The 14,048-nt window shown below is 43.2% G+C and overlaps 1 long non-coding RNA gene across 1 annotated transcript; it reads right to left on the reverse strand.

Annotated features, from left to right (window-relative positions):
* Positions 1-4,020: 4,020 nt before the first annotated feature.
* Positions 4,021-10,858, reverse strand: LOC103170113. Its single transcript, XR_485973.3, has 3 exons — positions 10,742-10,858; positions 9,199-9,432; positions 4,021-4,145 (listed from the first exon to the last, which is right to left on the reverse strand). It is a non-coding gene; the product is annotated as an uncharacterized LOC103170113 (long non-coding RNA).
* Positions 10,859-14,048: the final 3,190 nt, after the last annotated feature.

Here is a 14,048-nt window from a genome sequence, read left to right on the forward strand (position 1 = left end):
TTCTCTAGCAGAGAGCTGTCAAATGGAGCGTCTAATCTCTGTAGTTGTTCCTTCCAGGCTGAATTGTGACCTTACTGTTCATTTAACAAAATAAACGTCCTGTTTCTGGCTACGGGCTACTCTAACACGCACGTCAAGTTGACGTAAAATAGCACCTTTTCTTGGTCATCTGAATAGGAGTCAGCAATAGACTCTCCAGTAGATTAAGAATTCTACCTTGACATTTAAAGCTCCTATTATAGTTTTGATTTGATAATTGGATTGCCTCTTCATGTGTTTTATTCTGCGGAGATTAGATTTGCAACATTTAACCGTGCATTTTATTAACATGTATTTATTGAGCAATCGATTTCTCTTTCTCAGAAGGCGGAGAGGGAAGGTTTGTTCAGTTTGGGGTGTGCTTAATTTTTTGGCGTGTTTGACAAAGCGTAGAGGATATTTCTGGCGGTTGAGGTCAATTATGATTCAAGACAGCAGTCCAGATTGTGCTTAGGGATAGAAGAATCGTGTGGGATATATTTAGTGACAGCTAAGAGAGGGAGTTGCTTTCTCTCTCTAATTATAACCCCAAGGCCACGGCTCTAGAACGTAAGCTTGTTGTGGGCAGGGAATTTGTCTACCAACTCAATTGTCTTGTACTCTCCCAAGCACTTAGTACAGTGCTCTGAACACAGTAAGCGCTCAATAAATATTACCGATTGATTAATGGCTGCCTTGGATTGATACTCCTTCAATAGACGTCTCACTGTACTCCAGCCTAGAAACTGCTTTTTCCCTCTGTCCTTCTCTAAATCTGACAGAGCATAGCTCTCCCTCCATCAGCGCCAACCAGCTTTCCCTGATAAGAATATATAATGTTGGTATTTGTTAAGCGCTTACTATGTGCAGAGCACTGTTCTAGCGCTGGGGGAGATACAGGGTCATCAGGTTGCCCCACGTGAGGCTCACAGTCTTAATCCCCATTTTACAGATGAGGGAACTCAGGCCCAGAGAAGTGAAGTGACTTGCCCACAGTCACACAGCTAAGTGGCAGAGCTAGAATTAGAACCCATATCCTCTGACTCCCAAGCCCGGGCCCTTGCTACTAAGCCATGCTGCTTCTCTGGTATCCACCCCATTGCTTAGTACGGTGCCTAGCACATAGTAAATGCTTAGCAATTATCCTGTGGTAATATCTGTACATTCTTCTTATTATTATTGAGTTGCCCAAGGCCCCAGGGGAGGTAAGTGGTAGAGCCGGAACTGGGACCCAGGTCCTCTGACCTCCGCTCCAAACAAAAACTCCTCACTCTAGGCTTCAAGGCTCTCCATCACCTTGCCCCTTCCTACCTCTCCTCCCTTCTCTCTTTCTACCGCCCACCCCGCACGCTCCGCTCCTCTGCCGCCCACCTCCTCGCCGTCCCTCGGTCTCGCCTATCCCGCCGTCGACCCCTGGGTCACGTCCTCCCGTGGTCCTGGAACGCCCTCCCTCCTCACCTCCGCCAAACTGATTCTCTTTCCCTCTTCAAAACCTTACTTAAAAATCACCTCCTCCAAGAGGCCTTCCCAGACTGAGCTCCTCTTCCCCCTCTACTCCCTCTGCCATCCCCCCTTTACCTCTCCGCAGCTAAAGCCTCATTTTCCCCTTTTCCCTCTGCTCCTCCACCTCTCCCTTCCCATCCCCACAGCACTGTACCCGTCCACTCAACTGTATATATCTTCATTACCCTATTTATTTTGTTAATGAATTGTACATCGCCTTGATTCTATTTAGTTGCCATTGTTTTTATGAGATGTTCTTCCCCTTGACGCTGTTTAGTGCCATTGTTCTTGTCTGTCCGTCTCCCCCGATTAGACTGTAAGCCCGTCAAACGGCAGGGACTGTCTCTATCTGTTGCCGACTTGTTCATCCCAAGCGCTTAGTACAGTGCTCTGCACATAGTAAGCGCTCAATAAATACTATTGAATGAATGAATGACTGGAAGGAAAGGCGGGCCTTGCAGCTTCGAGCCCTCTACTTCTCCCAGTGCCAGCTAGGAGTGGCTTGGATCGGAGTGAGTCGAGATTCCCGGATTCCCTGATGGAGATTCCCTGGCGGGCCAATCTTGAACATAGCGGCCATTGACTGACCCCTAGCTTTCCAAGGGTCAGAGTCTTGGTGATTGCTAGAAGTCATCTGCCCTTTGGCTGGACTATCTCCAGAACTGGGTATCCAGGCTGCTTATACGATAGTATGGCTTAGTGGAAAAAACATAGGTTTGAATGTCAGGAGGTTCAGGTTCTAGTCTCGGCTTGCTGCCACTGACCTCCTGTGGGACCTTTGGCGAGTCACTTAACTTCTCTGGGCCTTAGTTTCCTTAAGTGCAAAATGGGGATTTACGATGTGTTCTCCCGTCTACTTAAATCGTGAGCTCCGGGTGGGGCGGGGATTGTGTCCCGCCTGATTAACTTGGATCTAGCCAGATGCTTAGAACGGTGGATGACACGTAGTCGGCACTTAGCAGATACCATTAAAAAACTCCAAAGAACATTCGGGGCTCTAAAATTTTAGTCACTTATCAGTGACTCAGTGAAGCTGCCGGCATCTGCTGCGTCGCTCCTGAGCATTAAGAGCCTGAAGTCATCGAGGCTCATCTCTGCTCTTCCTACCTCCCCTCACTTATCTTCAGTACGACTCAACCGCAAATTTCACTCCTCTAATGTCATCCTACTCTCTCTCCCTTGATCTTATCTATCTCCCTGCCAATGCCTCGCCCACGTCCTCTCTCTGACCTGGAAGTCCTTCCCCATTCATATCGGACAGACCGCCCATCTCCTTTGAAGTCCTAATAAAATCACCTCTCCTCCCTGAGACAAACCCTTCATTTTCCCTATTTGACCTCTCTTAAACATCATCTAGGCATCGGATCTTAAACACTTAATATTCCCCCCGCCGCCCCCAGACCCAGAGAAATTGTATACATATCCTTATACTCTACCATTTCGCCTCTCTGTAACTCATTTTAGTATCTGGCTCTCATGCTCGACTGTAAGCTTCTTCAGGGCAGGGATCCATTGTATGACACGCTCCCAAACACTCTGTACAGTGCTCTGCAAACATTAAGCACTCATCAACCCCACTGTTTGAGTCTGTCCTCAGTCATACGTCACCACTGTGTCTTAGGTTGAAAGATGTCAGAATCATAATGATAATGATAATAATAGAGGCATTTGTTAAGCACTTACTATGCGTCAAATTCTGCACTCTGGGATAGATACAAGATGATCAGGTTGGATGTATTTCCTGTCCCACGTGGGGCTCACGATCGAAGGGTGGGGGAGAATAGGTATTGAGATAAGCAGATAAGGAAACAGGCACAGAGAAGTTAAGTGACTTGTCCGAAGTCTTCCAACTAGAAGATCTGGGATTAGAACTTGGGTCCTTTATCTCCCAAAGCCCGGGCTATATCCACTAGGCCACACGGCTTCCCTCAGAGTGGCAATTTGGGGATCGGTTCCGGAAGGAAGGTTCGGCATGCCGCACCATCGCAGACTTCATCGCTTTCCGCATTTCCCATGCTTCCCCTTCCGACCACACCCTCATGAACCAGAGCCATAAAAAAAGACTGGTGTCGTGGAGTCCCAACCGATGGGTTGAAAAGTTCAAAACATTTTAAGTGCCGTTGGAATTCTGAAGTCTGTCTGGGTATAGATACAGTTCATCATCCTTCAGGCTTAGGACCTGGGTCCAAACCCTTCCCAGCCTGTGGTCACTTTAGAAATGCTCCCAGTCAGAGCATTCACATACTTTATATTGGAAAATAGATCAGGAATTCATATGCAACTTTGAGCCTGATGTTCAAAGGTTTAGGGCTGCCTTGGCTTCCCTTTTGCTCACTGCATTTTATAGTGATATCGTTCCCACAGTGCTCTGTACACAGTACGTGCACAATAAATATGATTGATTTTATTCCCCATGATTTCTCGTGAAGCGTACGTTTTCGATATAACAGATAGAATCTTCTAATGAGTCTCTTCAAATGAAGACAAGGGAAAGCACTATGAATGTGAATCTCGACATTTGCTCTCCATTTTATTGTCATAGTAACAATGTACTTTTCATGTTGTCATAATAATAATCACTCATTTTTTCATTTTTGTAAATAGGAAGAAGTCCCACTGTTCACCTGTTAAGGAAAACACGATAGATAATTACAACATTTTAAAGACATGCGTTTAAAAATCATACACGCATCCATTTATAAACTGGGTCGTGTGGGCAAAAACACAGGCAGAAATGCCTTAGAGAGTTAATCGTACTGTGGGGTGCATTTCCTAGAGGAAAATTAATGATGCCTTGCATAGATTTACTAGCTGGCATGAGATTTTGCTGGTGCTCCTTTCCAACTGTCCCAGAAACCATGGCAACTCCTGTATTTTATTAAATGCTTCAAATGTGTCCCTGACTCTTTTGGCCTCCTGACTTCTTGAAAACCTGCCTTTCATCTCCTGCCTTCCCACTAGACCAGACAGGATAGGTTGTAGTTCTTTCCTTAAGAGAAAGGTTTGTATTTTGAAGTTTTAAAATGCATTTGAAGATGATATGCCGCTTCCCATTTAGGAAAGTAATGAACTAATTGGAGCTCTCCAAACCCTAAGTCGAGAGTGTTTAGCCATTGTATAGAAAGCTTGGAGAAAGAGGAATAGATAGCAAGAGAAAGTGATCATATAAAACTATAGCTTTTGGTAGGGATTAGGATGAAACGAAAGAGGAAATAGCCACATTGTCATTACCATTATGAATACTTTGGTTGGGGATTTCAAATCACTACAGTCTTTAACTCCATTCCACGACTTTTCACCGCGAAACATTCATCATCCTTATTTTCAAGAATTTCATTTATCATTCCCTTTTTAAAGGGATTGGAGTTGCCTCTACTCATGGCAATTCTGCTCACGCCCTTGCAACAAAAGTATCTTCTCTGATACCTTGGGAAGCCCTTTTTATTTGGTCTTATAAACTTTTAAATGATCAATAGCATCGACTGAGCATCTACTGCAGGCAGAATGTCATACTTGAGGGCTTGGGAGAGTCTACAGTCTAACGGGCGAGAGAGAGCGACAGTAAAATCGTGGGAAGGAGAAAGAAATAGAGGATAATATGCAACAGGGAATGTGAGCCACCCAAGTGCTTGGGGGATGGCAGAAGCACTGAAGTGACTCAAGGGTAGGTGGGTGAATGAGTCGGGTAGGTAAAGGGTGTGGGAGATGAGAGAGAGCAGGGAAGGCCTCCTAGAGGAGATGTGATTTCAGAAGGGCTTTGGAGATGGGGAGAGCACTGCTTCACTGTTTCCGGGACGAGAGTGACGGATAAAAGCAAATGGTGGTTAGCGTGGTGAGAACAAGGCTCTTCAGCCAATCGGGTCTCTCCCCACTACATATCCTCAAACTCTCTCGCTACACCTCAGCTAGCATGGTTCGTTCTGCTCAAGCCAAAGTATTCCTTGTCCCCTTTTCCTTCCTCTGTTGCCACCAACCACAAATAGAATAATATGAGGACATGTGGAGAAGCAGCATGGCCTAGTGGAAAGACCACAGGCCTGGGACTCTGCCAATTGACTGCTGTGTTACCTTGAACAAGTGACTTCTCTGGGCTTCAGTTTCCTCATCTATAAAATGGTGTGATTCAATCCCTGTTCTCCCTCCTAAGACTGTGAGACTTAGTGGGACAAGGACCGTGTCCAACCTGATTCATTTGTATCTACCTGAGCACTTAGTATGGTGCTTGATACATACTAAATGCTCAACAAATATAAAAATGAAAGTAATAATGCAGTGGGAAGATTAGATAGCCGTTTGTGTTTCTTGGGAGAGATGTTGAGGAATGCAGGCATTCTCTTTCATGGTGACTGAAATTTCCTTACTCAACTTGGGAGTTTTAGAGTAAATTGGGAGGAGGTCTTCTGGCTAATTCCACCTGCTGAGGCTTCATTTCCAATCCTGCAGTCATAGCGTTTCCCTTGCCCACCCACTGTGATCAATCAGTGGTATTTATTTTTTTTAATGGTATTTGTTAAGCAAGTACACTGTGTGTCAAGCACTGTTCTGAACACTACGGTGAATACAAGTTTATCAGGGTGGATACAGTCCCTGTCCCATGGGGGCTCACAGTCTAAATGAGAGGGAGTAGGATTCAATCTCCAATTTACAGTTGAGGAAACTGATTGGCAAATAATTTAAATGACTTGCCCAAGGTCACACAGTCGCAAATGACAGAGTCAGGGTTAAAGCCCATGTCCTCTGTCTCTCAGGTTTGTGCTCTTTCCACTAGGCCATGCTGCCTCTGAACGCTTACTGTGTGCAGAACATTGTATTAAGGATTCATTCATTCTAGAAGGGGCTGTGTCCTTTTCCCGAAGTTCTGGGACTCCAAAAGTAACTTAGGGCTTAGCTCCAACAATTTGTGGCACAAACTGAGTCCAGTTGTCCTGGATCCCAAGAGTCTCTCCCCTCTAGTCCGCCCCTTTAGGGGTAATCAACAGTTAGACCTTTCAAGTTGATCTGATCACATTTCTGTTTCCCTCAAAACGGAAATGCCGTCACTATCTGTTTCTAAATAAAGATGACCTAGGAAAGAGGCCGGGCCTGGGAGTCGGAGGACCTGGGTTCTGATTCCAACTACACTACCTGCCTGCTGTGGGTCTTGTACAGGTCACTTCACTTCTCTTTGCCTCAGTTCCCTCTTCTGTAAAGGGGGATGAAATATCCATTGTCCCTCCTACTTTGACTGTAAGCCCCATGTGAGACAGGAACTTCATCCTGCCTGATTAACTTATATCTACCCCAGCACTTAGAAAATGCCAGACACATAATAAGCCCTTAATGACTATTATTATTATTACTAATAATAAATAAGCTTGTGGCTTCAAGATAATTTGGTCCAACACAGTCCCCGTAACACATGGGACTCACAGTCTAAGGGGGAAAGAGATCAGGTATTTAATTTCCATTTTACAGATGAGGAAATTGAAACGTAGATCAAACCCATTCATTAATGACTCCTGAAGACACTGATTTGCCCCAGGTCCCATAGTAGGCAAGTGGCAGAGCCAGAGTTAGATCCCAGGTCTTCTGACTCCCAAACCTGTGGTCTTTCTACAAGATGGCTGCTCACCATCTGATCCCATCACATCTCATTTCTTCTCTTCGCTTTCCCAGTTTGCACTTTCTGCTCCATCCAAGAGAAACATTTCACCGTGTTTCCTTCACTTGCCTCCAATGCCATCACCCACACTGGCTTCTGCCCATATTCTCTCTCCTATTTCCTCTACCAAATCACCTTCCCCTCCTTTCAAACATTTAAAAAGGTAGGTTTTTACACTTATCCTTTAAACTTGGGTATCTATCTCTTTCTGTTATTTATTCTCTACTTGCTTTTATTTTGCCTTTGGCACTGTTTTTTATCAAATTGATTGTCATCGATTTGAACCTAAAGTTGGAATTTTTTTCCCCTTACTAAAAAGGGAGAATTGCTAAATCTATCCTAGGAGCTATGATTTCTGGGTATTAAAAAGAAAACAAACAACTTTTTTAAAAAATTAAATATTCTCCACAATTAAAGATCCAAATGGAATTGCATCTCTAGTGCTAGAGAAGCAGAAACTCATAACTCAGTCCGACTCCTAATTTCCTTAAGTGAGACATGAGCGCATGCAAACATAAAGTGCTGAAAATTATATTTAATGTCTTCCAAGCTGCTTGTTGTCTTAGAGTTAAACACACGGTTTATCTTTATTCATTGTAGCTTTTTTTAATCTTGATAATTTAACACTTTAGGCCACACCATCCACCACGTCTGCCTCTAAATGAAGTTTATGTGCATTTAGGTCGTTGGTATTCATTAATGAATGGGTTCGGTCTGCGTTTCAATAACCTCTCTTTTTTTAGATAACATGTATCCACAGTCTGCAGAGGTTCATCTGCATTCAATACAGTAACTTCTCCATTCTCTTTCGTGATGGGAAAATATGGATCATATTTTCCGAATTTCAATTAGTCATTAACTTTAACCTCTACATTATCAACAAAATTCAGTTAAGGTTTTCCTGAACTCTGATACCAAACACTCTCTGTAGTAAGTAGGCTGGGAGTCATACCCAAGTGTTTAGGGGATAGGAAAGTACTAGAGTGACAGATGTGGGAGAAACAGTGTTGAGAGATGAGACTAAGCAGGGAAGGCCTCCTGGAGGAGCTGTGATTTTTCTTTTTATCCAGAAGGGTTTTGGAGTAGTAGAGAACATTGGTCTGCTGGCAGGCTGGAAAGGGATTCTGGCCAAGAGGAAGGGTATAAGCAAGAGGTTGATGGTAAGACACAGGAGAAGGAGGCACAGTGAATAAATTGATTTGAAAGAATTGTGAGGGCTGGGTTGTAGTGGAAGAGTGAGGATAAAATGGGGGAGAGCTGATTAAGGGCTTAAAGCCATTAATGAGAATGTTGTGCTTGATGTGGAGAAGAATAGACAGAAATTGGAAGTTTGGGGGAGATGTGAGCATAATTAAATTTTAGAAAAGTGATCTGGGCAGCAGAATGGTGTATAACCTGGAGAGAGGAGAGACTGGAGAAAGGTCTTGCAAGGTGGCCGTTACAATAGTGGAGGTGGAATGTGATGAGCGCCTATTCCACTGTGATGGCCATTTGGCTGGAGAGGAGAAAACAGATTCCGCAAGTGTTGTGAAGAAAAAATGGACAGGATTTGGTGTTTGACTAGTATATGGGTTGAAAGAATAGTCAAGGATAATGTCAAGGTTGTGGGCATAGAGATTGGGGAAAATGTGGTGATGTGGAGAGGAGAAGCTTTGGGAGGTAAGCTAAGAAGTTCAGGTTTGGACTTGTTGACCCTGTGGTGCCAGCGGGACACTGGTGTAAAGATTTCCCAGAGACAGAAGGAGATGATGGGATTGCAGAGATGGAGAGGTTAGGGCTATGGAGCTAAACCTGGGAGTCATCCGTGTGGAAAAAATCTTTGAAGCAGTGAGAGCTCTTCTCCAAGGGAATGGGTATAAACTGAGAATATAAAGGACCCATATTAGAGTCTTGAGGGACCCCATAGTGTGGGAGTTGATAGGCCAAGTTAAAGCCAGCGAAAGAGTTACCTACTCTATGTTTTGAGATGTGGAGGAGTACATAAGTGTAAAATAGCATACGTCAAAGGAATTCAAAGATCATTGGATAAGTATTACCTAGGATGCAGGAGGAGTTCTGACGTATCCAGCAAAATTTGGAATAGCTACTTGAATAATGATCCTGAACATCGAAAGACTGATGGATAGGTTCCTGTAAATCAAAGGGATTCTCAGAGGAAGTCCTCTCTCTCTGGTTGTCATCACTGGAAGTGGCATGGTTTCTGTACTGTAGACCTGGCAGAGTCCTACGGTACAATATGGCTTGATATTTCTTCTCTTTCTCACTGTTTTCTTTAGAAAGAAAGAACAATATAAAAATTACTTATTCTGCCTCCTCTTGTATTTGTTAAACACATACTTTGTGTCAAGCACTGTTTTAAGCACAGGGTTACATAGAAGGGGTAGATAGAAGATAAATAGGTTGGACACCATCCTTGTCCCACTTGGGGTACATATTCTTAGTAGAAATTCTCTTATGGCATTCTTGTATTTTTTTTATGATACTTGTTAAGTGCTTACTCTGTTCCAGGCACTGTACTAAACTCTGGGGTAGATAGAAGGTAATTAGGTTGGATACAATCCATGTCCCACATGGGACTCGCAGTCTTATTCCCCGTTTTACAGATGAGATAACTGAGGCACAGAGAAGTTGAATGACTCGCCCTAGGTCACATAGGTTGTAGAGCCGAGATTAGAACCCAGGTCCTTCTGACTACCAGGCCTCTGCTCTGTCTTGGACATGCTGTTTCTCACATTCCTGTGTCCCTGGACCCCAGCCACTTTTCACCTTGCCCCTCTGTTTCTGTGGAAAGCACAGAGGATAGCTTCTTAATCTTGTGGATCACAATTTAATTTTGTCCAATTGGTCCCCATTCTTTCCCAGTGCTTAACACAGTGCTCTGCACACAAAATGTGCTTCATAAATACCTTTTGACCTACCGTTACTACTACTAATCTGGAGTAGTAGATCATAAGTAACCACTGATCCCCAAGCAGCCTAAAGACCTTTGATTGGAAAGTATAAATCTATTATGTTTCTTCTCCATTTTCCTATCGTCTCTCATTCTATGTTGCCCAGTCTTCCCCTATCTTCCCTTCAGTGATATTTACTGAACACTTATTGAGCACTTCCTGAGCACTGTCCTAAGTGCTTTCCTTATCCCCAAGGACTTCTATTTCTTTCTCCCTGTTGTCTCTAAGCCATAAATGAAGTACAAACATTTAGAACTCTAGTTTGAACCCCAAATAGGTGTACACTGTCCCTAGTTACTATTTTCATTCAGGCTGACGCCTAGAGTAGTTAGAATGCTAATGAGTGATTATTTTTTGTAATACTTTGTCCCAGAAAGGAACTTGTAAAAGCTAAATGATCGTTATTACATAATTCTTTACAGTAGCCTTAACCAGACTACTTAGAAGTCCTTGGAGATGTATGATTCTAAATGATTTTTTTGTGCGTGTGATTCATATAAGTGGGCTGTCTGGCAAAGACTCTGAAACACTCTTTTCTGTGAGCAAGTTGAGAAGTTCTCCTTATATTGTATTTACCATTGTTATCTTTTTATTTACCCCATTCCTTATCTATCACTGTTGACCTGACCTTTAACAGAAGAAGTGTTTAAGGTCCTCCTCTCTTCAGTCTCCCAGCAGGAATGTGAGGCTTTCCTAAGGCTTCTCGAGTACTGAAATGGTGTGTCATGGTTGCCATGACAATGGATCAATTTTTGACTGTTGCATCATCTGGGCATCACAGAAGAGAAAATATTTCAGAGTTCTGAGGGGAGGAATACTATAAGGGCTGAGCTTATTGCAAGCTCGTTATCAGTGGGGAATGTGTGTGTTACATCGTTATACTGTACTTTCCCAAGTGCTTAGTACAGTGTTCTGCACACAGGAAGCTTTCAATTAATACAATTGATTGACAGGAAAAAAAAACTGGGAACAGATCACAAGAATTATCATTTGCAGTAAGAATTAATTTTCTTACGTATACTAGATTCCCCAAGAAGGGAGCTGCAAAGACCGGTCTTTGGCAAAATCACTACATTTCCCACTACTTAGTGAAAGTCTCTGGTTTCGAATGAGGAAGAAGACATTATTGGAATTGGGTGGAGGGGCAGAACGGAACAGGACCTGAGAAACTTCACTCTTTTCCTCTCCCATGGCAGCCTTGGCCTCCCTCCGACCACCAGTGAAGACGTCATTAGTTCCGTCCTGCTGAGGCACTGCCAAAATTTTACCCATTCCCCCCTCTTGGTGTCCTAACCCCAGTCTTATCACCAGATGGATCCTCTTTGCCAACCTGTAGGCTTAGTCCTCAGGTAGGATTATTCTTTTGGAAACTTCCATTTCTCTCAGGGATGTACAAGGAACATAATGCCTGCGGTGGTATTATTTATCAAACCACACATCACTTAGTATGTTTGCAGGCCTCCTTCCGGGAGCCTTGAGGTTAGCCTGTCCTCTGATTCACTTACAACATTTTGGGGTCTCCAGGTCCCTGCGCTGAATCCTAATCTTGGAATTGTCCTAAGGAACCTCATGATGATACCTATTGTCTGCCAGCAGCAGGGTGAGTACTGGTAATTATTAAGCGCTTATCGTGTGCAGGGCACTGACCGGTGGGAAAGAAAGCATAGGTGGGGATTAGACCCAGTATCTGCTGTTTGGTACTTACGATCTGAAAAGAGGGCCAGTAAGGAGCCTGACCATTCCTAGACACTGGCCATTCCTAGACACTGGCTGGTGTTCGATTGTGAGCCCCTCGAGCTCCTTACTTTGCACACAGCAAGCATTTAATAAATGACTACTATTCCTGCTATCCACCGAGCTGCCTCAGTGTTTCGTTCAGGAGATTCATGCAGTCAGCCACTCAAAAATCAGCCTATGTGGGTTTTACCTTCCACATCAAGATCCAAATTCCTAACGCTACATCTCTTCACCTGCTTTGTTGGATAAGGGGGTCTCATTTTTGCTTGTTGGGACACTTGCAGTTTGGGATTATTATCCATATTGGGCCAATATATAGTAATAATAATAATACCTCTGGGATTTGTGAAGCGTTTCCTCTGTGACAAGCACTGTGCTAAGTGCTGGGGACAGGTAGCAGATGAGCAGGTTGGACACAGTCCCAACCTAACTTGGAGCTCACAGCTTAGGCAATCAATGGTATTTATTGAATTCCTACTGTGTGCAGAGCACTGTGCTAAGTACTTGGGAGAGTACGGTATAAGAGTGTTTGTAGACATGTTGCCTGCCTTCAAAGAGCTTACAGTCTAATTTCCCTCTAGGTAGGAAGGAGAACAGGTATTGGATCCCCATTTTGCAGATGAGGAGACTGAGGCATTGAGAAGTTAAGTGAATTTCCCAAAGTCATATAGCAGGCAAGTGGTGGATGTAGAATTAGAACCCAGATCCTTTTCCCTCCAGGCCCCTACTCTTTCCTCTAGATTTTATTTGTTGAGCACTTATTGAGTGTTGCCGACTTGTACATTCCAAGCGCTTAGTACAGTGCTCTGCACATAGTAAGCGCTCAATAAATACAATTGAATGAATGAGTGCAATGCCCTGTACTAAGCACTTAGGGAAAATACAACAGACACATAAGGCACATTTCCTGTCCACAAAGAGCTAAGGATTTAAGGGTAGCTTAAAAATAAGACATCCTAAGAAATGTTTAATTAAAAGCAGCATGTCGAGCGAGAATTACTGTTACTCTAGTATATGGCAGTGACTAACCAGGGTGTATAATCTTGCAAATTTCATGCTACTAATACTTTTAGTAATAAATGTTTTTGTTATTTTTTATGAATTCATACTTATGTTGCCCTATATTCTGTTGTTGATTAAAATATAGGAAAAAAAATTCATGACATTTTCCATTTCATATCACACATTCAATTTCCTGCAACACGAAACAGAAAAGATAAGGAAGATGAAACCATGTAACCATCAAGGAGAGGATAAATAATAAATTGAAATAAAAAAAAATCCTCTCTCCTTACCAATAAAAAAAGTCTTTTTTTAAGCACCAAATATATGACTTACTTTCTAAAAAGTTATCATTAGGGCAAAGGTTTGAAGGTGAAGGCCATGACTAGAATATTGATAGGTATATATTGACATATGATATATATGAGATATATACACACACACACACAAACGCATCTTCACTACCTCTGCCAACTTTTCATTTTGAGAATAAGGGAACACGTTTTGGGGGGCTGGATCAGTGCAAGGGAACAGATTTCAGAGATTCAGCAGGACCCCGAAGCGCATCCACCCAAGAGGAAGGGAAAACGAGAAGGGCTCCGAATGGAAACTGGAGACGGTTTTCAATCTGGATGCTTCCAAAACGCCAACTCCTAAAACTGGACTCGGTGCAGATAATACAGTTTAGGGTTTGCAAATTAAAAAAAAAAAATTCCGGCGTTAAAAACCATCAACAACAACAACAAACTCCCCTTCCTCCTGAGTCCCTCACAGCTCCGGAGGGGCCGGCAATAAAAAGAAGGAATGAGATGAACTCTCAGATATTAAAAACTCCCAGTTGTGCTGTTCTCTTCAGAGTCCTAAAAGCAGCAGCACTTCAAAAGTGATTTAAAATTAAATAAAAACTAATGAAAGTATAACGGGTGAAACACCATAAAGATCCTTCGTCCCCTTGCTAATTTAGTTCCCCCCGCGGAGAGAAGACTAATATGCTAGAGGCTTTCGAAGTTGGCAGGTTGTGGGGGGGAGGGAGTGTTTTGGTTTGTGTGTGTGTGGTGCCCTGAGTGTAGGCATTGTGTTGTGAGGCCATCGGGAATACTGGCTCTTTTTCCCCGTTTAGTCCCCTTTCCCAAAGTGAAAGACTTTCTTCTGAGGAAGTAAGGTGTTGTATTAAATCACTGTTAGGATATTACATA

Source organism: Ornithorhynchus anatinus, chromosome 10 (assembly GCF_004115215.2).
Source record: "Ornithorhynchus anatinus isolate Pmale09 chromosome 10, mOrnAna1.pri.v4, whole genome shotgun sequence".
NCBI lineage: Eukaryota > Metazoa > Chordata > Mammalia > Monotremata > Ornithorhynchidae > Ornithorhynchus > Ornithorhynchus anatinus.